General features: G+C 34.8%; 1 protein-coding gene across 2 annotated transcripts in view; it reads right to left on the reverse strand.

Moving 5' to 3' along the window:
• Window positions 1-25,429, reverse strand: part of NCOA3 (nuclear receptor coactivator 3) — a 98,471-nt gene that overhangs the window by 40,821 nt on the left and 32,221 nt on the right. For both annotated transcript variants that reach the window (XM_081149486.1, XM_081149487.1), the window contains exon 2: window positions 3,727-3,808. The gene's annotated coding sequence lies outside the window, so the exon portion shown is untranslated. The remainder of the gene's footprint in view (window positions 1-3,726; window positions 3,809-25,429) is intronic.

Genomic DNA, 25,429 nt, shown 5'->3' on the forward strand with positions numbered 1-25,429 from the left:
TATAATAAACTGGACTATTTGTACAGTTCACTTTTATATCGTTGAGCTGATATTTAAGCCAACTGTATTTCTTAATTAAGTTACAAAATTAAGTACTACAAGAGGTATGTTATTACCAATCTGACCCTTTTTATGTCTATATTTCCCAAGTCCAATAAAAATGTCCTTTTTATGAACCCTCTGAACAACTACTAAAACCTCATCTCCATCCATTTTCACCAAGATCAGAAAAAATGGTGATTGTAGATTAGTACAATTTAGATATCTGTTGTTCATGTCAAAGATGGATCTTACAACTTTAAGTTTTCTCTACATATTTTGAAAGCTCCATCATCAAAGCAAACCAGCCTTCAGCCTGGCTTTAATAAAGCACAACTATCAACAGCAATTTTCTGTTAAAATCATCTTTTTTATATGTGACCTCGGCTCAAAAAAATTACCTTTTAAAGTAAATAGCTGTTCAATCAACATTAAATTCAAAGTATTTAAGCTTTTAAAATTATTAATGCATTAATATTCTCCTATATATCATCACAAAAGCGGTTACCTATTTTAAATATAGTATCATTAGTCATCAGTCCTTTTTCCATATAAGAGACTCTTTAAAGTTTAAAACCTAAGAAAATAAAAAGGGGGGCAAGAAACTAAATGTAGTCTGATTACCTCAAGTAAAATAACTTTGGCCTTTCCACTTGTAACCACAGCACTTAATTAGCCCTAAATAGCAGATCCACCAAAATTATGGCTTTCTTGGTAATTTTTTAAAATTACTATTATAAGCTTGAGAACAAAAATTGATTTCTAAACATTCTGCTACAAAATACCTGTTAAGTATCTTACAAATGTTTAATGGACAACAGAAAAGTGCAGATAGGTCTGGGTATGACTTTGAATTAATTTTTTTTAAGAATAAATTCTTTTGGATATAAACTTTCTTGACACATGAAAAAGATACTGTTGTGGAATTAACATTAACCCTATAATTACAGGTTGACTACTATAACAAAGACTGAATGAGGTTTTAAAAAAATTGAGGTGAGTTCAATTAACCTATTATTTTTGAAACCCAGGAATGTTTGAGACAGCAAAGCTTCTGAGGCTGGTCAGTGCCATGAGAAAGGTAACAATATTTTTCTTTTCTTTCTTTTTTTAACATATCTTTATTGATTTCAGAGAGAGGAAAGGAGGGAGAGAGAGAGAGAGAAAGACAGAAACATCAATGATGAGAGAGTCACTGATCAGCTGGCTGCCTAGCCCGCAACCCGGGCATGTGCCCTGACCGGGAATCAAACCCCAACCGTCTGGATCCTAGGTCAATGCTCAACCGCTGAGCCACGCTCGGCCAGCCGGTAACAATATTTTTCCATAAAATTCCTTAATGGCATCGTAGAGCTCTTACTATTCCTCAATAAGTCAACTATATTCTTTAACAGCTTTATTGAGATATAATTCACTTACCTTACACTTAAAGTATATGACTCAATGGCTTTTAGTATAGTCAGAGTTGTACAACTGTCACCACAACCAATTTTAGAACATTTTCATTATCCCAAAAAGAAACCCAGAGCCCCTTAGCTGTCTCTCCCCTAATCCTCCCAATCCCCGCAACCTCACACAATCTCTTTCTTACCCCTACCTTAGGCAACCACTAATCTACTTTCTGTCTCTATGGATTTACCTATTCTGGACAGTTCATACAAATGAAATCATACAATATTTAGTACTTTGAGACTGGCTTCTTTCACTTATCATAATCCTTTCTAGTTCATCCATGTTGTAGCACATATCAGTACTTCATTTCTTTTTATTTCTGAATAATACTTCATTGTATGGATATACCATATTTTATTTATCCATTCATCCATTTATGATAGACATTTAGGTTGTTTTCCATTTTTTGGCTATTACGAATGTTACTATGAACATTTATGTACAAGTTTTTACGTGACTCCGTATATTCTTAAATGAGAAAACATGAGCACTAAAAAAAAAAAAAAAAATCGAAACAGATTTTGATGGTATATACAAAGAAATCTCCAAAGTTTGCTAATATAAACAGGAAAGAATCAGGTTCCTTAAAAATAGCTTTTTTAAAAAAACTGGAAATCAAATGTGCCGTTTTAACTATGATTAATATGCTAAGGACTCTAGCGGAAAAAGTAGACAACATGCAAGAACAGATAGGTAATGTAAACAGAAAGATGAAAACTAAGAAAGAAGTAAACAGGACTATTAGAAATCAAAAACACTAACAGAAATGAAGAATGCCTTTGATGGGCTTATCAGCTGACTAGACACAGCTGAGGGGGGAAAAAAGAAAGCGAGCTTGAAGATATACCAATACAAACTTACAAAACTGAAATATAAAGAGAAAAAATACAAAAGAAGAACAAAATATCCAAGAAATGTGGAACAATTACAAAAGGTGTAATATATGCATAAGGGGAATAACATTTATATGAAATTCAAGAAAAGACAAAACTGTACTGACTTAAAGCAGACCAGTGACTACCTGATTTTCTCCTGTGTTTTCTTGTAGAAGTTTTATAGTTTTAGGTTTATACTTAGGTCTGTGGTCCATCTTGAAATAAATTTTGTGTATGGTGTGAAGAAAGGATTGAGGATCATTATTTTAAGTATGGATATTTCATTTAGGGCTATTTGATGAAAAGACTCCTTTTTCCATTGCATTGCTTTGATCTCTTTCTAATCTTTATTCCATTCTACTGATTTATGTATCAATCCTTATGCCCGCGTATATTTCCAGTGGGTAGAAACAGTAGATAGAAGCAGTAAAGAAACATTTAGACAAAAATAAGCATGAAATTATGGGGTCTTGGCCTAGGAAGCTAAGATTAATAAAAGAAAGTGGAACAAATACAGGAGACATGAAAATAGAAAACCAGATAAGGCCTGATTACTAAATGTATCTAAGGGGGAGGTGGGATTCAAAGACTCAGATTTCAAGTCTAGAGAATGATGGTATTACTAACAAAAAGAAATTTAACTAGCTAAACACAACATAATTACTTTTTCTGCTACCAAACAGCTTTTTCTATATTCATTTTTCTACTCTGATGCAATAATAAAACTTAAGAGAGGAGTTACGTGAAATGTTATATGCCCACACAAGCAATCTGGAAAAACCAGTCTTCACAAGGTAAAAAATAGTAAAAATATGTGGGGCTGATTCAGATTTTGACTAAATGCCATTAAAATATTCACACACAAGAACAAGGAGGGAGGGAGGGTAGTGCCTCATATTAAACTGTAACATATAGTTCCCTAGTCCCCCAAAAAGTTGATGTTTCTGTATATATACAATATACATATTCACTCATTCCAATACCATGCACTTATTCAACTAATCATTAAAGAGAAAAACAAGAAATATAAAACAAGTTTAAGATTAAACCATAGATTAACCTTTAAAAGACGGCAGATAGAGATAAATAAATAAATAGAGATAAATAAATAAATAAAGAGAGAAAAATAGTCCTGACATTATCATGCACTCCAACCATCATCACAGAAGGAGTGAGAAATAACTCAAATGAAGTGGGAACGAAAGTTCCCATTCGGCCAGTGGGACCCACTCCTTGCCGGGAACTAAAGTTCCCGTTCGTCCGATAAAGGTTAAAGAAGAGAGCAGTATCTTCAGAGGGTGAAGTCAGAAAATTACAAAGGATCAAGTAAAAAAAAACAAAAAATGAAAAAATGAATTACCTGGCTAACCAGTCAAATGACGTTCAAGTAGGAGTTTACTTTTATTGGTCTCTGACTCCTCTGTTCAGCAAGTATTTTGATCCTGAAGATTAAAGAAAAAAAAAAATGTTGAATTTCATTGCCCTTTCTTAATATTAGTATTAATAGTCACACACAAATTAACTTTTTGCGGTTTTCCCTTCCCTAGACATATGAAACAAAGCAAACCAAAAAAAAAAAAAAAAAAAAAGCTATTAAATAAGAGGCCTTTTCTAGGAATTTGAGCGGATGCTTACTTTACCATATTCTACCACTTCTGCTTAAAAACTCAGGCACAGCATATGGCATATATAATATGCTTTGTCACAGTTTATAAAAATGGGTAACACAAAGTGGGATAACACAAGTCCTGTAATGTGACCAAACCAGATGGGTAATGTGAATTTGGGACATCCCCACCTGTCCAAAAGGAGTATCTGACAAATAACAAAGACAATTATTAATATCCTGGCAGAAGCTAATGCTTAAATAGGAAGGGAGGAAGGGAGAAAGGAAGGAAGGGAGGAAGGGTGGATGGATGGAGTAAGCAAGCAAGAAAAAACTGAATTTTTTTTTCCCCTCTCTAGGGAAGGCTGCATTTGAGTCACCAACAAGAAATATTTTTAAATGAAAGACAGGGAAATGAGGGGCAGTTCTTCAAAATAATCTGCAATAAAAAAAACATGAACATCTAAATGGCAAGCTTTTATACTTAAGGAAATGTGGAGGTGGTTCTGGTGCAACAAACAAGTGAGTCAATAAAAACATTCACCTTCACCTTGTGAATGTCCAAATGTAACAATAAAGCAACAATCTATCACTAACTCTAGTAGCATCTATATCAAGACAACAATCATAACTAAGCCTACATGATGGAATTGGTAGGTCTATTGGGAAGGGATAAAAGAAAAAAATAAAATATTCACAGCCATAGCAAATTCCCATGTAGATAGGGGACAACCAACCACAATGTAGCTATATGATGTGATGAGTCTGCTGTCCTTTTGAAAACCAATTAAAGGGAAGAAAATTAGAAGATGGGGGTGGGAAGCACATCATATGTGGTACACAAAGGGGAAAGAGGAAAATCCAGGTAGTGTATCAGTGCCATTCAAATACAAACAGCTGACAGATCTAACACATCTATTTATAAATCCCAGTATAGTCTCTAGCTTATAATTGAGATATATGCAAAAAATAAGCTGGTTCTTGAAATAAATCTTCCTATCCACAATAGTGTAACTAATTGTTAGCATAATGACTCAAGAGCAGAAGCTTTGGAGTCCACCAGATGTAGATAACTCACTTACTTAGTTAGGCACCTGAGTCAACTTAAAACTTCTTAGAGACTTTCTCATCTTAAAATGGAAACCACACCTCAAAAGGCTCTTGTAAAGATAAAGTTAAAATGCTTAAGTTCCTTTAGTACCTAAAGGAGTAAAGTACCTAATACATAAATGCTTAGTAAATAAAAGCTGTTATTAGCCAAACAAAAGATTACTTAACATACAAGATTTTCCAAGAACAATGAAATGAAAAACAGAAAACACATTTATTCATTTTAGTTTTTAAATGAATTCAATGTTTTATGATTTTAATTTTTCTGATATCCAGTTTAATTAGAGGAAGATGAAGGGGGAAAAGGTAAGCTGAACTTCTGTAAAGAAAAGCCAAAGTTTTCTGGCCCTGGTTTTAAATCAAGTTTCACTTCAGAAATGGTTCTTTTATTGATGCTCCTTTATATGAGGGAAGGGGGCAGAGTTCTGGGATGGATGTAGTGCCTATAGAACAAGAGTGGTAGGTAGAAAAAGGAATTTGATTCAGAATGTACCTAGTACTATAACAACCAACCCAGGAAACAAGTACTGCTGCCTAGTGTGGAATGATGGCAAACAGAGCCCACATTAATACTCAAGTATTACTGTACTGCTGGTGAGAACTATTTAAAGAAGTGCTGGCCCACCCAATTTGGACTCCATAAACCCCAGGGATCCAAAGAAACACCATCTACAAAATTCTCCACTCCCAGAAGTATGCAGTTGGACTAGAAAGGTCCCCAAATCATAGATCTATGGTTTGCCTACCAGGAACCTGCAAGAGGTCGATGGTCTAAAAAGTACCTATACTAGAATCCTGTAAAGTATGGAGCTGTTAGGAAAACTTCAGTTAACCTGTCTAGAACCAAAGATTCTGCAAAGGCAACAGTCCTAGAAGATTTCTTGAAACTATTTCTTTTTAACAAAAATACGCTTACTCTTACCCCTTTTTCAGAATTTGGACTTTAGTCAATCACACACACAAAAATCAAATCACACTGACATAAAAACTGAATGACACATCCCAAAGATACTAGATATCTGAGAAGGTAAGGCAGGGGGACATTAATTTTTCTACTAGAATTAGCAGAAAGGTTACTGATGAGATCCACATTATCAAAATCTGCATCACTAGAAAGCTAACTGGGGGGGGGGGGGGGGCGTTTAAACTGAGCTTTGTTAATAGCTGGTCTAAGAAGATGTGCCTGAGGCCAAAACAAAGATTCAAACTGGGGGAGGGGAGCTGACAGAGGAAAATCCCAACTATATAATGCTTAGAAACACCAAATAGACAAAAAGAGGCCACTAAATATTATAAACATGTCTTTCTTTTGCTGTTGAACATGGAAGGAATCAAGGACTCCACTATTAATCATATTAAACTCACTGTTCTTTCCATACTGCTATAGGCAATGCTCCTACAGATTCCCTCCTCAGTTCCCTAAAATCATAGAAATGGGGAATCACCATCTTTGGGGAAAGCCAGCTGTTGCCCACTCATCTTCAAAACACTTCAGAATAAGTTTGTGCACCAATTAAATTTAAGGTTACTTATAGGTTACCTAATATTGGTGTAAATTAAATTTAACATTCTTTTGTAGTTGAGATTATTTAGATTATCAAGAGGTAAACATATCCTTTGTCAAAACCGTAACATATTTTACTTGCAACTGCAACCAATCTGAAGCTATACTGAAAGGGCAAAAACAGATGTAAGTTAATAATCACATGAAAACTTAGTATTATATAGAAAGGTATCACTTTTTTGAAACTAAACGTAACTCAGTAAAAAGGTAGGGTTTTTTTTAAATATTTATACTTAGTCCATTAAGGATATTGTGATGAAAACATTCTTAAATGCCATCATCTTTTTGACAAGGGGAGCAGGAATTATGTCAAATTACAGCATACTCATGTCTAGTAAAGTAAGGAGAGGGTCAAAAAAACTGAAATATATTACCACTTATCCTACGGTATATACTATATAAAGGATCAAACTGATTTATAATAGTTTACTCTACTTAGTCATTTAGTAAATTATAATAAACGTTTCCTATCCGAAGTCAACCTGAAAATTTAACTGAAGTAGTAAAAACAGAAGCCTTGGTTTCAGAAAACCTTGGTTTGGGAAGCCCAGCTTCTTAAAGTTACGTTGTGTGAGACATTTAATTCTACTAAATATTTGCTGTGTACCTATTAAATGCCAGATGCTCCAGTGGCACTCAGAAGTTATACGCAAAATATGGTTCTTGCCATTAAATAGGAAGCAGGTATAAATAGCCACTGTAGTTCCCGAAATGAAAACTGTGTTCTTCTGTAAGCATTTGCTGAGCATGTACATGCTAACACTGTACCAGACACCAGAGATACAAGAACCAGAAGTTGAAGACAGAGTCCAACAATAATATTAAAGGAGAGAAGAGAGAAGAACTGCCCTGCCTTTTTCATAGGATTCCAGTGGTAACTTTACTGTAAAGCACTATTTAAATGTGAATGCAAGACAAATCCAAAACCATTTACCTCAACAACAAAAAGGAGAGAGAGAATTATTGATAATATTTCAATGTACAGGTAATTTCTGAAATTATTTTCCATAGTTATCATAACCAAAATGTCATTTAAATTTCTTTATAATAAAAGGCAAAGACAAAGAAGAAAATAACTCTTGGAAAAATGTTAGCCAATTGTATAAAAATTACATGAGCATAGAAAACATTAATGGGGTGTATATATAACAAACGGCGGCTGAAAATGAAAGCTATTTTTAACTCAACATATTCAGGAAATATGCTTACACAACGACACTATCCACTGATGAACAATGGCAGTAAATATAACCATTCTGCATTTTTAAAATTACCTTGAGATTAAGGAGAAAACTAAAAAATCCGGTTGGCAGGCCAGTTTATTAACAGGCCTCACATCTTTGGCTGAGTTGTAGTTAGTAATGACATGTAGTTGTGGTTACTAAAACAGGCATGCAAGCAAACCGCTTGCCGGTGCTTGTTCAGGTTTCTCTCCCCCCTCTCTTGGAAAAACTGCATGCAGTGCTGCACGATCACACAAAATAAATACAGGAAGCCTGGGTGGGGAGGTGAACAAGCTCTGGGCTCCACCAGTGGAAGGCGTTCCACAAGAATTGCTACAGGGTCAAAAGTTTACAGTGGTTTCAATTTCACCTTTTAGCAGCCAATCAGGAAACAGAGACTGCACACTGACCCCTCAGGCTGCAAATGAACATTAACTCATTGGCTACCAGGATTGTATATATTCCTTTTCTTGTTAGGCTTTCCTTTTCCTTTCTTTCTTTTTTTTTTTTTTGGGGGGGGGGGCAGAAAGCAAAACACATTTTAAGTTCAAGGTGACCATCCTATTTACGACCATGTATATTAAACGGGTATTTGAGGGGAGAAACAATTGAGTAATTATCATCTTTCTCCTTGAAATCAGTTTCTTTATCCTGTAGTATCTAACAAACCAACCATTAATGCTAGTATCAAGACAGAGTAAATTTAGGTAGGTTAAAGCAATAGACTATCTCCATGAGGCTGCAATTCTAAGAACAATTTACAATATAATGAAAGATAACGGCTGGTTGTATTTCTAGTAAATGCTTTAAAAACAACTCAAAAATTAACACAAAGTATTTATCTACACTCCAATTTTTTATTTGCAAAGATTCCCCACCGCCTCTCCAAATCATTAATATAAACATGCAACATGTCTGTCATTTTCATACTGTACATCTACCGAAATGAAGATACAGCTCCTAAGGTTTAAGCTTTCTTTTCCTGTATCTCTCCTCTATAAACACCAGTACCCAGGAGTGATCCCCTATATATTAAACTCAAGAGTGAACCCTTTGGGAACAGACACAGCCGCTCTCTGATTCATTTTTTTTTAATGTAAATTTCTTCCAAATGTAGAAAATATCAGTAAACTAATCCATTACTCTTTTCAACATTCTAACTTAACATTGTCCAAGGTTAAAATGAAGATCTGTGCTATATACACCTTAACTATTCTACATTTAAAAACAATTTCTTTACATGATAAAAGTGAAATATCTGCATTAACTACTCTATCAAAATAATCAGTTAAATCCTAAATAAGCAAATGTGTGAACTTGTGGTAGCAATATTTCTCATTAATATAATAGGTGGTCAAATTTTAACAGGCTTATTAACTTAAATTTGAGGTTATATTTAGAAGCTGCTATGGGCACTACCACTACCTAAGAAAATTACTTCATGTAGGAAATTCATTTTCTTATTCAAACCAGCAAATAAGACACCACAGTTATTGCTGAACACCCAAAGGTGACCAATAAACAAAAGTGCCTTACTTAATATAATAACTGCTAAAGGGCCCCAAAATAAATTCATAGTGTATAAAGTTTCCATAGCAATTTAATATCAGTTGTTAAAACAGTAAATTTTAAAAACTTGATGCTGATATAGGTGTTTTTAATTCAGCATTAAAACAATTTTCTGGTTTAGGGAAAAAAACCAAAACCTCCCAAACCATCATGATTTAAGTTTATGCATATTTGTTAATAAAAAGTCTATATTTTTTAAATCTAGGTTTTTTTAAGCATGGTTTGCAGAAGCTTTTTTTATATATTAAATTAGAGAAAGTCTTCTGTATATCTTCCTTTTACAAGATGGCCTCATTTTGAAAGAAAATGGATGCAATAAAATTTTACATCAAGTCAGCATGTTAGCAAGAAGCTTTTTTTGTGTGTTCTGAATTTGATTAATACAAGCCAAGGTCACTTCCTGAAAGATGCCTACCATTGCAGCTGCAGGCAAACTAGACTCCAGCATAAGGCTGGGGGAAGGGAATGGGTGATGGCATTTATTAACACTGAGAATAGGCTTCCATCTCCACCAGCAGCTATGTAAGAAGACAAGAACAGGAAGATCCCAGAATTCCTGGCATATAAAGATTAAAACCTTTCCCCCTCCTTAATATTTAAAGACAGAAATTTAACTCAGTATAACGCATGTCAAAATTATGTCAACAATATCCTCACTGCTACAATACATTAAAACATTTTACTTAATACTATACAAATCATCTAATACCAAACACTAAAGTAAACTTAGCATTCAACCCAGTATGACCTGTACTTGCTATTCAAAATGCCTACAAAGGAAGATACAGGCCCTTGAAGAAAACAAAATCAGATTCAATTTCTCTCAGCTAAAGCCAAGGGTAGCATAAAAGTCATGAAAGTAGAAATCCAAGCCTATACTGCAAAATATTTGCAGAAGTTTTGTGTTGAAATTCAGTTTTCCTCGCACCAACATTAACATTATGTCTCTTACGTCTCTGTCTCAAAAAGACAAAAATCATCAAAATATACATTATCAGTAACTAAAACAAACCCTCTCCCTGAATAATAGCAAGATTTAATTGAGCAATTAATAGATACAGCTAGGAAACCATACTAAGTACTTGGCCTGTCCTCCTTGAGATTCTATTTATATTTCAACTAACTGGATAAAACATTAGGTAGAATCAGAAAATCTATATGTTCCTTATAATTTTCCATATGTAACCTTGGATAAATTAGATTGATTTGTGATCAGATTCATTTTTTCCTACCTACCAGATCAGTTATTCTTAAACCATGACATTCCACAGAGATATGAAATCAGCAAAGTACCTCTGTGTTTTTAATGGTTGTATAATAAACACAAAACCAGGCCTTTCTTTTTAAATTGTCATATTTCTACTTTCTACATAAATTACGAATATAATCTGTCCCTCCCTGATGCTCCCATCCTTTTATTGTAATTGAAGTTTGAAGGTTCAATAACGTCAACAAAACTGGATGCTCAGGTTCAAACACATTGACATTGTTTGATTTTTTTTTAAAGGCTTTTACCTTTCAGTGAATGGCAGGAAAGGGCTATTACTTAATAGGCACATAGCTTTCTATATATGTAAAGGGCTTTTTAAAAAATCATATTAGGACAAGGCAACCAAGTAGAAAATACTGTGAAAAGTCACTAAATTCAGAGAATCTAGTGGCTGGCATAAAAAAGAAGACATCCAGAAGAATTCAACAAGACCATTTCAAATCCCTTTGAGATGGGACAAACTCTAAAAATGTACAAAGGGTAAAATTAAATTAGTTATTCATACTCCCTCTCCCCTAGGACACGTTGTGAGGCACTGGGGGGGGGGGTTAAAATTTTTCTTAATTTCCTCTACCTCTATATTCTTTTTTCCAGCACATGAATTATTCCAAATATAACTCCGAACAAAGCACAGAGATTTAAGTAGTGGCTAGCTAGGTTCTTGCCATAGACCAGGACATGGGAATGAGAGATACAATCATTCCTCGAATCTCCAACTAAATCGGTCTCTCCCCTGCTTTATCCAATTATCCAATGTGTTCCTCACTTGACAAACAAGACAGACAAAACCAGGGCCACAGCTGCTAGTTGCCTGCTCTTCCTGTACCAATGTAGCCTCCGTGCCAAATACACAACCAGAAAGGAAACACTGACTATAAAATAAAAGCAAACAAAACACTGGCCTGCATGTCATCTTGCTCTGCCAGAGTGCTTCACGGACGGACATAAGTTTAAGAATCACTCTCCTAAAATCAAAAAAGATTCAAATTTTTTTTATGGTATCAAACTGGATAGGCTGGCTACTGAAATTTTCTGTTTAAAAAAAATACAAAGTACTATACCATATAAAATGGTATTATTAATCAATAATAATGTAACTATACCAAATGCTCTTTTAAAAGCACATTAGTCTAAGCTTCAACCATACCTCTCAAGTCAGAAATCTAATACGTTGTCATTACAGTGCCTAGCATAAAGTAACAATAATTGTAAATCATCCATTCATTTCACAAATGTTTGCTGAAATTATATCATCGTCTACAGTACTGATATTCCATGTTTTTGTGCAAAGGTAAACAAGACACAGGTCCTCACAACAGACAAATGAAGGTGCTCAGAGAAGTTCGAAAAGACCTAAGAACACGCCTATTCAGATTAAATAAACCCTAAAGATGGAAAAAAGATTAAAAAAAGATAAAATTACAGAGCTTACATTTTACTGGATATTAACAAACAACAAACAGATAAACAAGGTAGTTCTAGAATGTCATAAGTGCCATATAGAAAATAAATACAGTGATGTGATATAGAAAAGAGGGAAAGGTAGAAGACGAAAGTAATTTCAGCTCAGGAAAGGGCTCTCTAAGGATGCAACATTTAATCTGAAAGCTGAAAGAAACCAACCATGCAAAGAGGGTTCCAGGCAGACAGCACCATATATGATAACACTAACAGACCATTGATTAATTATAATTAATTTCATTATCTATTTTATTATCATTAAGTCCAACAGTCTCAACCTTCTTTGCACTCCTGCTCTGGGATCCACATTGTAGACCAATGTGAACTTCAAAATTATGCACTAATCCACTTTAAAAGCAATATGCTTCATTTTAAAATTTAAGTTTAATAAAGTCAATAAAAGAACCTTACTTAAAGCCAGTACACAACATAGCTTTCTAGGATTAGTAAGGAATGGGGCTAGCGAGTATTACTAAAAACAAAGCTTATTCAATAGATTTGGAGGGAAACAGCAGACTCAAATTCCAGCTGTCCTAACCAACACCACCCATTTCTTCCTCTATACAATAAGGGTAATATATCCTGTCCTACCTATTTCAAATGGCAGTTATGAAGACTGAATGACTGACAGCCTTGCTGCCACCAACACTGTCAGGAAAAGCCTGACAATTGGTGCAAAAAACATACAGCCCATCTACTCATTAAGAGAGACTCTCAGGGCCTCACACTTGAGTTTGTTATTATTCCCAGCTTATTAGAATTTTGTGTATCTGGCTTCCCAACCTCACAGCAAATTAGAAAGGAGACACTATTAGAAGCAAAGTATTGACAACAGCAAAAAAGTACGGCTAATTGGCTAGCAAACAATAGCAAAGGAAAATCAGAAAAAAAATAAAAGAAAAAGAAAACAGAAAAACTCTTAAAATTAAAGTGGTCTAGACTAGCGTCTTTCAGCCTAAAGAGAAATAATCCTGTTTAATTCAGGAGGTATGAGATGTCACCAACAGCAAGAAGAAGAAAAAAGTTTAACAATAATGCTCTTAGTGTCCTGAATCATTAAGAACACTTAAGCACACTGCTTGAAAAGAAGTTTAAATACCCTAAAGATTTTTGTTTTTATTTCAAAGGGTTAAATTTTTATTTACAAGTGTTATGACTTAATGGTTGTTGTCTGGTTTTTTTTGGGGGGGGGTTGGCTATGCACAGCAACCATAACTACTGAGCTTCTCTGCACCTTTGTTCTCTATTCCCAGCCACTCCCCAGTGTGGTACTTAGAAGCCATGGAATGGTCACGAGGCAAGCAACAAAGGTTAGAAAACCATGGGACTTAGATGATCAATAGTGGGGAGTCAGTGAAAGCAAGAAAGGGCTTCTCCTGAGTACAACACAAAATCCAGAAGTCTAAAAAGATCAATATATTTAAAATTAGCATATTTTTGTAGTTTCCATATACCAAAAACAAAAAATAAAAAAAACCCATAATCAAAGTTAAACATCAACTGGACAAATCTGGTACAATTTGAGCATCATAATAACGGTAAAGGTCATAATCTACTGGATAAACTACAAGTTCATGAATCCACAATAAGTATGAAAACATATATACAAAGGAAAAACTCTTCCTTACAGTAGAAAGCCAACTAATAAATATAGAAGGAATGATGGAATTAGAAAGTCAGCATTTGACAAAATCATAATAATTCATTCAGGAGATAAGAATCATCAATGGACGCTAAAACTAGCAGGTATAAGCTTAAGGAGTAAGGATATTTTCTCAGTGACAGATTCAAAACCTCTACACCCCACAGGAAACTGCAGTATCTCCCCATAAGAGAAAGTAGCAGATGCTACCTCAACTAAATGGTCAAGGTTAGTTAGCATCATAAATAATGAAACTAAACTATTCAGCCCTGGCCAGTGATGCTCAGTAGTTAGAGCGTCAGCCCAAGGACACAAGAGTTGCAGATTTGATTCCCAGTCAAGTGCACATACCTGGGTTGCAGATTCGCTCCCCACCCCTAGTTGAGGCACAAGTGGGAGGCAGCCAGTCTATGTCTCTTTCTCTCTCACATAGATCTCTCTCTCTCTCTTTCCCCCCACCCCTCCCTTCCACTCTCTCTAAAAATCAATGGGAAGAAATATCCTTGGGTAAGGATTAACAGAACAAAACAAAAAAGAAATGAGTGGTCAAGCAGAGAAAAGAATGGAGGAACCCTAAATGCACATTGCTAAGTGAACGAAGCCAATCTGAAAAGACTACATACTATATGACTCCAACCACATGACATTCTGCAAAAGCCAAAACTACAAAAACAGTAAAAAGTCCAGTGGTTACCAGGATTCAGGCAGAAAAAAAAATGAACAGATGAAACACAGGTAACTTTTAATGTAAGCTATGGACTTTAGTTAGTAATACTGTATTAATATTGGTTCATTAATTATAATAAATGTACCATACTAATGCGAAATGTTAACAGGAAAAACTGGGGAGAGAGGAAGTATATGAGACCTCTGTACTATCTGCTCAATTTTTCTGTAAATCTAAAACTATTATAAAAAATAAAGTATATTAATTTTTGTTGTTAATTCTCACATGGGATATTTTTCCACTGATTTTGAGAGTGAGAGAGACAGACAGACATCAACATGAGAGAGACACACTGATTGGCTGCCTCCCACACTTGCCCCAACTGGGCCGGAATCGAACCTGCAACCCAGGTTTGTGCCCTTGACTGGGAATCGAACCCGCAACACTTCGGTGTGTGGGCCGATGCTCTAACCACTGAGAAACACTGGCCAGGGCTCTAACCACTGAGAAACACTGGCCAGGGCCTTAATTTTTTTTTTTTTTTTTTTTTTTTTTTTTTTTAGAGAGGGAAGAAAGGCGGGAGAGAGAGAGAGAAACACTGATGTGACAGAGAAACATTGATCAATTGCCTTTGGTACACGCCACAACTAGGGATCGAACCTGCAACCAAGGTATGTTCCCTGACTTGGAATCAAACCCAAGACCCTCCAGTGCACAGAATATCGCTCCAATGAACTGAGCGACACTGGCCAAGGCAAAATGCATAAATTTTTTAAATCATGAGAATTATAAATACACTATCAGGTGAATATCTAACACAAGTTAAGTAATCAAGTTTTGTAGTATTTTCTTTTATAACTCAGTTGTATAAAACTTTAAAAAAAAGAAGGCTGCAGAATTTCTATACCATATGCTCACTTCTATGATCTCACCCAAGGCTCTCAAAAAAAAAAAAAGTAACATGGAAATTTTTCATTGCAGACCTAATGTAATCTCTGGGTCACTAATCCAAACATGCTGGTTCTCAATGATAAATTTAAACTTAATTCAATGTGAACATTTTTTCTTTAAGATTCTCATACAACTGTCCTAAGTCTCTGCAGTATCATCTGCATAAAAAAAGAATTTTAAAGATTTCTTTCCACCAATTCAAACACATCAAATGCCTACTATGTGTCAAGCTGAATATACTGTAATGACAGTTTTTGTCTTGTCAAAGAAATTTATTTTCCAATGAAAATCTCTTCTGATAAACTTGTTTTGAGGGCTAAGTAGTGAGAAAATACAAACTTTAGATACGTATTACTGAAATAGGATTACAGACTGTCGGGGATTCGCACAAAAACCTCAGAGCTATCTTAACAAGAAGAAACTTAACTTATAAAATTACTAAGTATTTTCATATTTTTTTATTAAATCCACAAAGCACAAACAAGTAGCTAAAATGAATTAGGGAAGAAAATATTTTAAACCATTCCCATTGAGAACCCAAAAGTAGCTGGGGAGATTCACACAGAAGGAAAGAAATACTGACTTTGACAATTCCTAGTAATGACAAAGCCAGTAAGTACCAAGTGAGCACTTAAGGTACTGCTGTTCGTTACATGAGTATCTTTTCACATTCATAAACAGGAAACACCACAAGTCTTGAGGAATATAAAAGTTTGCACATAGGCAGTTCTTTCCAGTACTATAGTGGGAAAGTACATTTAGGCTTTCAAAAGCAAGACACTGATAAATCTCATTAGATTTAAAATTTCCATCAAGAGATTTATAGAGTACAAGCAGAAAATATAGCAATAACACTTAATATTTTTACAGTACTATAAAATTATTAATTATAGAAATAATATACATTAGCTTATCAAGAAAAGCATCTCATATTACAGATAAGGAAGGGCTCCAGAAGCTGTAACTTGTCCACCCTGATGGAGACCCCAAGTATGCTAAGATTCCATCTGTGGTGAATGGGAATTGCTAATGTAACAAAAATATTCTAGCAAGATTTAAGCCAATCTACTGATACTTAGCTACATTAGAGCCATTAATTAGATTCATTAAGGAAAAAGCCCAGCAAAAATTCAATTCTGTAAGTACTATATTAACATTTTAAATAGGGGGAAGTGCGGAGTCATTAAAAGCCATTTCTAGGCCAGCCAGCTTGGCTCAGCAGTTGAGCATCAACCTATGATCCAGGAGATCGGGGTTGGATTCCAGGTCAGGGCACATGCCTGGGTTGCAGGCTCAATCCCAGTAGGGGGCGTGCAGGAGGCAGGCGATCAATGACTCATCATTAATGTTTCTATCTCTCTCTCACCCCTCCCTTCCTCTCTCTGAAATCAATAAAGACATTTAAAAAAATACTTCTATAAAACTTTCTAATCACAATCTTCTTTATTATCAAATATAAACCAAGAAAAAGCAACACAAAATAATATTCAAAAATAAGACAACCACACTGCCCGGGGGGGTTCAGTTGGTTGGAGCATCATCCCATATACCAGAAGGTTGCAGGTTCGATTCCCGGTCAGGGCACATGAAGGAGTCAGCCAACTGATGCTCTACTCTCATACTCAAGTTTCTCTCTTTCCCTAACTCAACCCCCCCTTTAAAAAAAAAAATCAATTAAAATAAATCTTTAAAATAAATAAGGGTTTATGTCCTGCACCTCTGTCATCCATGGTATCATTAGTTTTAATATCTCTCAAATCTATCCAGTTCTTTCTAACCCCATTACAACTACCTTTTAGTAGTTCAGTCAGTCCATTTTCCCTGGATTACTCCAAAAGTCTCCCTTTATTCTCCATTTAATCCTCAACCGAATCAGGGTAATCTTTCCATGCTCCTACTTAAAATCTTCCGTGCCTATAAAGTTCAAGTTCCCTTCTCGGTTCATTTCTAAGGACCTCTCCTTATTTCTAAGGGTCCAGCCACAGTAAATAACTTACCATTTCCCACAGGACACCCCAACTGCTCTAAGTCTTTCACACAAGCTGCTCTCTCAGTCATAATGCTTTTCTACTGACCCACCACTCACCTCCAATTTATACCTTATAACATTCCTCCTCCTGAAAGCTTACCAGATGCTTCATCTTTGTCTCTTCCAGGCCACCCTCCCAATCCCAACTTAGGTTATAATTCCTCCAATGAGCTCGATAACTAATACCTTTGAACATTCCAATTTTGCTTATCATCTGGTAACTGTCTTTTGTTCTTTTCCCTCTTAAAGGGAAAGTCCCAGGCTCTGTATTGTTTCAACCACAGTACCTAACACATAGCTGTCACACAAAATTTTGGTAGATTAAATAAAGAGAAGAAAGATTCATACATATGAATATATACAGGATACTCAGAGATCTTAGAGGAAAGAATCATTCCCCAAAAAGAGGTCAAAACATCTGAAAGTTGCTTACCAGTACAGACATACCTCGTTTGATTGCACTTTGCTTTACTGCGTGTCACAAATGTTGAATTTTTTACAAATTGAAGGCAAGAATCTCTACCAGCAAAAAGATTACAATTTGCTCTACTGTGGTGGTCTGGAAACGATCCTGCAATATCTCTGAGGTATACCTGTATATAAGAAGGTTTTACATAAAATCCCATAACATTTTAAAAGTTCTCTGAAGAAAATATTGTATTACTAGACACAGATAATCTTTTTGGTTATAAGCACAAAGGAAAATAAAGTGAAACACTATTGAAAAACAAGAATAAGTCTGCCATCAAATAATTTGTGGCACTAATATAAAATCTCCTGGACTCAAGAAATTAAAATATAATTAAATGATGCCAACACAGCTACTACAGTTTTCTGGAATTTAAAACATACACACACACTTATGACTTAATGTCATGCTATAAAACACCAAATGCCTTCAGTTTTCTCTTCCAGGAATGATTTCTGGAATTCTGCCCAACACAGAGGAGAAAACCTCTGGCTACTGCCCAGAAAAGATGAAATCATGTATAATATGGTAGAGAAATGTCATAAAATGACAAATTTCAAGTAAGTAGAAAATAAAGCAGTATAGTAAAGATTACAAACTTTGGATACAGACACACTAGTCCACTCATCGGAGAGCCTCATCCTAAAACAGACATAAAAAATACCTCAGGGGGTTGTAAGAACTATATGAGAATTACATAAAGAACTTAAAATACTCAGATTCTGATACATGTATCAAGTGATCAATAAATGGTAACTATGGATATTAGTATTGCTTTATGATAGAAGAATCTTAGAAAGCAAAGATCCAAGTAGTACATTCTGAGAGTTGAGGCTTTTCCTATCACTTACCTTAGCTTCTTTTCTAACAATGAATATACTTTACTTCTTCTAAACTGCCACCCCCCCAAAATAACAATTTTCTTATTATAAAAATTAATTATAATTATTATCTAAATGAACTATGTATACATTTAGTGGAGCAGAAAATTTTAAAAAGCAAGGATTTAGTATTTTCATAATGTTAAACCAGTCATTTCAAATGTATAAAGAGCACTTAAAAATCACATGCTTAGACATTACAAACATAAAGATTACAAAATCCTTAAAATATAGAAGACAAAAATAATATGGCTTATGTTATGAACTGAATTGTGCCCCCATCCCAAATTCCACATGTTGAGGTCCTAACCCCCAGCACCTCAGAATGTGACTGTATTTGGAGATAGAGTCTTTAAAGGGATAATTAAGTTAAAATAAGGTCATTAGGATGGGCCCTAATCCATTATGACTAGTGTCTTTATAAGACAAAATTAGGACACAAACACACACAGAGGGAAGACCATGCGAGGCACAGAGAAGATGGCCATCAACAAGCCAAGGAGGCCTCAGAGGAATTGAAATCAACCCTGTGGATACCTTGATCTTGAACTTCTAAGCCTCCAGAATCGTGAGAAAATAAATTTGTTGTTTAAGCTGCCTGGTCTGTGGTACTTTTTTATGGCAGCCCTAGCAAACTAATAGTGTACTCTTCCTCAAACTAGATTAGGTTTATAGACTGGCAGTATATTTCTAGTTGTACTCATTGGTTCCTCAAGTCAAAAAAATCAACACCTAAAGCCAGAATCAGGAATTATATATATGTTTTTTTAAATAAAGTGCATTATCTATATCATCTAGGCTACAGCTGATCTAAAAGTACTATTAACATGTAACGTATTATGTGGCTATCTGACTGGTTTTGAAGAAAAATATGTAAATTCTGAACTTTTATGTGCACCTATGAAAGACAGTCCTCTCAACCTGAGCAATATTTTTAGATAGAAAAAACAGACTTTGGAGTTAGAGACAGGGATTTAAACCCCAGTGCTACCATTTAATAGTTTTGTGGCCTTAAGAAAGTTATTTTACCTCTCTGATCCTCAAATTCCTCAACTGGAAATGAGGACAAAAATAGTATCTACCAAATTATCAGTTAAGCACCTGATGCGATTCCTAACACAAGTGGGTAACTAGATGAATGGTAGCTAAGATCAGATCATAATCCAATGAAACTGTGCGTGCAAAGTAGGTATCACTGTTAACCGGACTGTAAACTTTTTTTAATGTATCTTTATTGATTTCAGAGAGAGGAAGGGAAAGGGAGAGACAGAAACATCAATGATGAGAGAGTGGTCATTGATCGGCTGCCCCCTGCAGGCCCCCAACTGGGGATGGAGCCCACAACCCAGGCACGTGTCCTGACCAGGAATCCAACGCGTTCTCCGGGATCCTAGGTCTATGCTCTACCGCTGAGCCACGCCCGACTGGACTGAACTGTAAACTCTTAAACCTTTCTGTAAGTATCTATCCAAACATCAAGGATATCCCTCTGACTGAAATTCAACTTAAAGAAATTTGTTCTATGGAAATATTTGAACACATAGGTAAAAATGGAAGAAAAACTATGTTCTTTGTGACACTGCTTTACAAGTCAATCAATATACCCACCAGTATTAACCAGGTCTGGTTTAATACTGGACTCTACTAGATCCATAGTGGTCATTATTTTTAAATGAAGTAGATCTTTACGCACTGACAAAAAGATGGCAATGGCAGAATGAGCAGTTTATCCTTTAAAAGACGGCATTTAAAAGACAGCATCATACAAACTTCATATATTTTCCAGGATCAACTGTACAAATAATGGTTTTCCTTTTGCCTGTAAAAAAGAACGTATATGCTTAGGTTTCTGAGTACTTAAGATTCAGTAAAGTAAAAACTACATGTTTATATATGCATGGAAGTGGGTATGAAAAGATACAATACCAAACCACAAATAGCTTTCACTTTTTGCTCATATATTCTATATATTGTAAGTTTTTAAAATTCATATTATTTTTTTCCTAATACAAAAGAATCATGGATGTGCACCATCTTTTGAGACTAAGGCCTTCCTGTGTATGGAATGAGATACAAAAAAAACTTCAAAGAAAAATACTGCATATGAACCCTCCCTCCTCATTGAAAAAGTCTAGAATCTATATTAAGCCCACATTCAAGATATTCAAAATCAATTTCTATTTGATATTTTTCAGTTTAGAGTCGCAAAACATTTTAAAAACTGCTAATTATTTGTCACATAACCAGTACCACTCAAACTCTTCCCCCCCCCTTTCAAAATAATCTAGTTAAAAATGCATCTAGAACACAAATCATTTTAAGGTTACCTCAGGAAACATAAATCTCCATCAAAAATCCAACAAATTTAAAAAAAAAACAAATTAGTTGGGAAAGATTCAGCATTTCAGATTAGTATGAACTGCAATTCTCCTCCATTTAGAAGATAATCCGAATTTAATACACAAAACAATGGACTAGATTCATGAAAGGTCACAACGGAAATGGAACTACCCTGTTTTATAGATGAGGAAAATGAAGCACAAAAGTGACTTGACCAAGTTCATGCAGTAAGACAGGTGAAGGATCAGTGCAGGGCCCGGATAGCCTAGTCTAATACTCCTTTTTTCTAGATCATTTGCCTTACATCATAGCTTAGTTTTAAATCAATTCCTTTTTCCAAATAAATTAGCAAAAAATAGCATCAGATAACATAGTTGGTTTCATAAATATGCATAAATGAAACAAACATTAAATAGCATATACTATCTGGCAGATTTCCAATAGTATCTATAGAGCTCTGTATTCATTAAAATTTCAAGCATGTAAAATAATTTCTTGATCAGACATTGCAAAGGTGGCTGCTCTGCAGAAGCAGAGATGAAAATGCTTTATGAGAACCAATTTATCCAATTTCCCTGGAGGTACAGCAACTAGTTAGATTCTAATTAGCTGAAAGACCAAATTTTCTAGCCACATATGTTTGAATAGCAATTTCTGTTTGTTTTGGTGGCACTTTCCTTTTTACAGTAATGTTTCTCATCTCTGATTTCAAAGTCACCTTCCAGCCTAAGGAGGAACACAGCTCTGATTCCCCTCTCCTTAGAACAATATTCACAGGAAAATAAAGAATAATGCAAGGAGGCATTTCTTTCATATTTCCTTCAATGAAAACAAATTTGATAGCAATATATAAAAATCTTTGGTGGTATAACATCTTAACTTTAACTAAAAGATAAAAATCCAGAAAGTAAGGATAAGTGAGACAAAGAATACATGAAATAGAAGCCAGGTGGACAATAGATCTCTGAAATCTAGTTTAAGAAAAATAAAATAATCATCCTAATATCAACAAAAGCTGATACAACTGGCAACTTCAAGCTAAGTTTACCAAAAAGAAAAGGAATGTTAAGGAATCTTTGCCCTTACTTCATCAAAAAAACAAATACTGAGGCAGGTATGTTTAGACATACTTAAACATAAATGCAAAAAAGTAAAGTTGCTACATTTTTTTAAAAGGTCATAAATGGAATAAAATCAAATTATTACAATATATGGCTATGGATAATTTATACATATACCATCAGCCTTCTAATATGGCAGATTAAAATTCAATATTCAAAGAAAATATAGCTTATCAATACTGTCAACACAAAATTCTGTTTATAATTTTGCTAGATTTGACTGAGTAATGCAATGTGATAATTAACTTCATTTTATCCACTGAGTGTTGATATTTTTCTTTAACAAAATCCAAGTATTCAGGGCTATGAGTGATGAGTGACCTTGAGGCAGCACTTGGAAGACAGTCACCATGGCAACACTACCACAAAAGTGCCTCATCCTCAGCAAAAGAGCCAACCTGGTGCATGAGGATTTAAAAACCTAGGGAAATAGTGCTTCCATCAAGCCAAAAATAAATAAATTTAGTTTTAAGAAATGTTTACATTAGCCTTTCTATTTTAGCCTTCCTATTTATTCTTCATAGAGGGGACACACACATTATCTAAATGATGAAGTATTAAGCCTCCAAAATTATTTTCCTTTTTTCTTTTAGCAAATTAAAAGAAGATGTGAATAATTTTTAATTTTTTAAAAATGCATGTTTAAAATTTTTCAACAGAATCACCACTATTCTAATCTTCTTTGAATCACTGTTAAAATGTTTCTCATTTTAACAAGAACATTTATTTTCTACAGCCTGCACTTTGATAAAGAAAACACAAGGGAGGGAGAGTTAACTTAAAATTGCAAATACAAAATATGGATTTGTAATTTTGCTTATACACATTAAAGAGCCAGTTGCTTGTTTGCCAAAAATGGAGAGGGGAGATACAAAGCTTCTTTACATTTCATGTTTTTATAAAGTTATGCGTTTTTGTGTCAGATATAGATGTAGTATTTTTTTTCTAGAAAAATCTACTCCTTGAAAGCCAGGAACGTAACACTTTAGTCATTTTATCAACAATATAGCCTGACATTAGCGGGTACAAAAGGACTTCAAACTTTTTGCTCAGGTATCTACCAAAAGAATTTCGAAAAAATGTGCCCTGGAATATTTGTAAATTAACATTTAAATTAAAACTTAACTAATTACACAGCAGTGATTTCCAAGATATTATCAGTATTAGAATTTTTTAAAAAGTTACATCACTGGGTTTTGTTTTGTTTTTAACATATCTTTGATTTGAGAGAAAGGAAGGGAGAGGGAGAGAGAGAGACAGAAACATCAATGAGGAGAGACAGTCATTGATCGGCTGCCTCCTGCACACCCCACACCGGGGATCGAGCCTGCAATCTGGACATGTGCCCTGACCAGGAATCGAACCATGATTTCCTGGATCCTAGGTCGATGCTCAACTGCTGAGCCATGCCAGCCAGGCAAGTTACATCACTCTTAAGTATTCAAGGGAGCCTGGATTATCATCATCATCCTAACAGCCAGAAATTTTATAATTTTTCCTTTTTCCTGGAAAACAAAATTTTTCCTCTTCTCTGACAGTATTTGATTATAATGGAATTATCATTTTTATGCTTTCAAGTATTTTATTGATCAGTCTATCTCTGCAACAAAAAGGTAGGTAAATTGAAATAATTAAATTCTATCTAAGCATGGGCTCTTAAGCGCTGAAAACACATTTTATTCTGAATTAATACAATTGTTATTAGAATATAATTCTGATAAAATTCATGTAAAAGGTGCATTTTTTCATTGTAAGTGAAGCTGTTAAGACACAGGAGCCTGTGTGTCCACAATAAATAGGTATCCACAATAAATAACATTGCTAAAATGTAATGTTATTTGTGTCCATCAATTTGTACTTTTTTGTTTGTAAAATTATACATACAACTTGCTGGCATAAGTAGATAATTAAGTGGAAGGAGTTATGTGAAAGCAATGTCACTTAATTCTTTGAATGCAATCTTAGTTATGTGGACATAAAAATCAGTGAACTATCATCAAAAATTATTTTTTCAGTCTCCCAAAGAGCAATTTGATTAACTCTCCTCTCAATTTTGATTTTGACGAAAACAGACTCAGAGAAGCACCTGACAGACCATTTGTTACCAGCCATTAGAGTCATTCACTTTTTTTTAAGACTTTTTATTGATGTTTAGAAAGAGAGGGAAACACTGACATGAGAGAGACATCAATCGCCTTCCGCACATCCCTACCGGGGATCGAGCCCACAACCCAGGCATGTGCCCTGATCAGGAATCAAACCTTCAACCTTTTGGTGCACGGAAGGATGCCCAACCAACTGAGCCACTCCAGCCAGGGCAAGAGTCATTCACTTTTTAAACTGTGACAGCAGTAATAGTAATTGTCCATGTGCTTCAAATCCCAGGGTTTTTTTAAACACCCAGTGTAAATGCAACAGTGAAAAAAGAGTTATTCCTTTCTTTTGGCAATTAGAAGAACAACTGTGAAAGCAGACATCTGGATAATAAGACTCTGCAAAGCTTTCTCAGGCAGACCAACTTAAGGATTTGAAAGAAGAAAAGTTTATGAATCTGGAAAGTGATTCTCTTTAAATGACCTGTATTAAAGACTCTAGATCCAACCACCAATTTATAGAAAATACAGAGGACAGAAGAATGTACTAAATGACACTCTTCAGATGCAAAATCCAGACTATGGAAAATTGTGCAGGACAGAACCCATTTTTCCCAGTAAGTAAAATGCAAGGGGAAAAAAAGAGAAGCAGTAGAAACCTAAATAAAAGACATAAAAAATAAAACAAATTGCAATATGCACATCTAACTCAAACTAACTACAAACATAGTGATGTTTCAAGCAATTAAAAAATTGAACATGCCTGGATATTTTATATTAAGGAATTTCTTACAGTGAAATGATGATTTTTTAAAAATAATCCTTACTGTTTTGTGATTTTAATCTTTTTTAAAAAAAATGTATCTTTATTGATTTCAGAGAGAGGAAAGGAGAGGGAGAGAGAGAGATAGAAACATCAGTGATGAGAGAGTCATTGATTGAGCCCACAACCCGGGCATGTGCCCTGACCGGGAATGGAACCCCAATTGCCTGGATTCCAGGTCGACGCTCAACCGCTGAGCCACGCCCGGCCAGGCAAAAAATAAATAAAAAATCCTTACTGTTTA

Source organism: Miniopterus schreibersii, assembly GCF_964146895.1.
Source record: "Miniopterus schreibersii genome assembly, chromosome: 10".
Classification (NCBI taxonomy): Eukaryota; Metazoa; Chordata; class Mammalia; order Chiroptera; family Miniopteridae; genus Miniopterus; species Miniopterus schreibersii.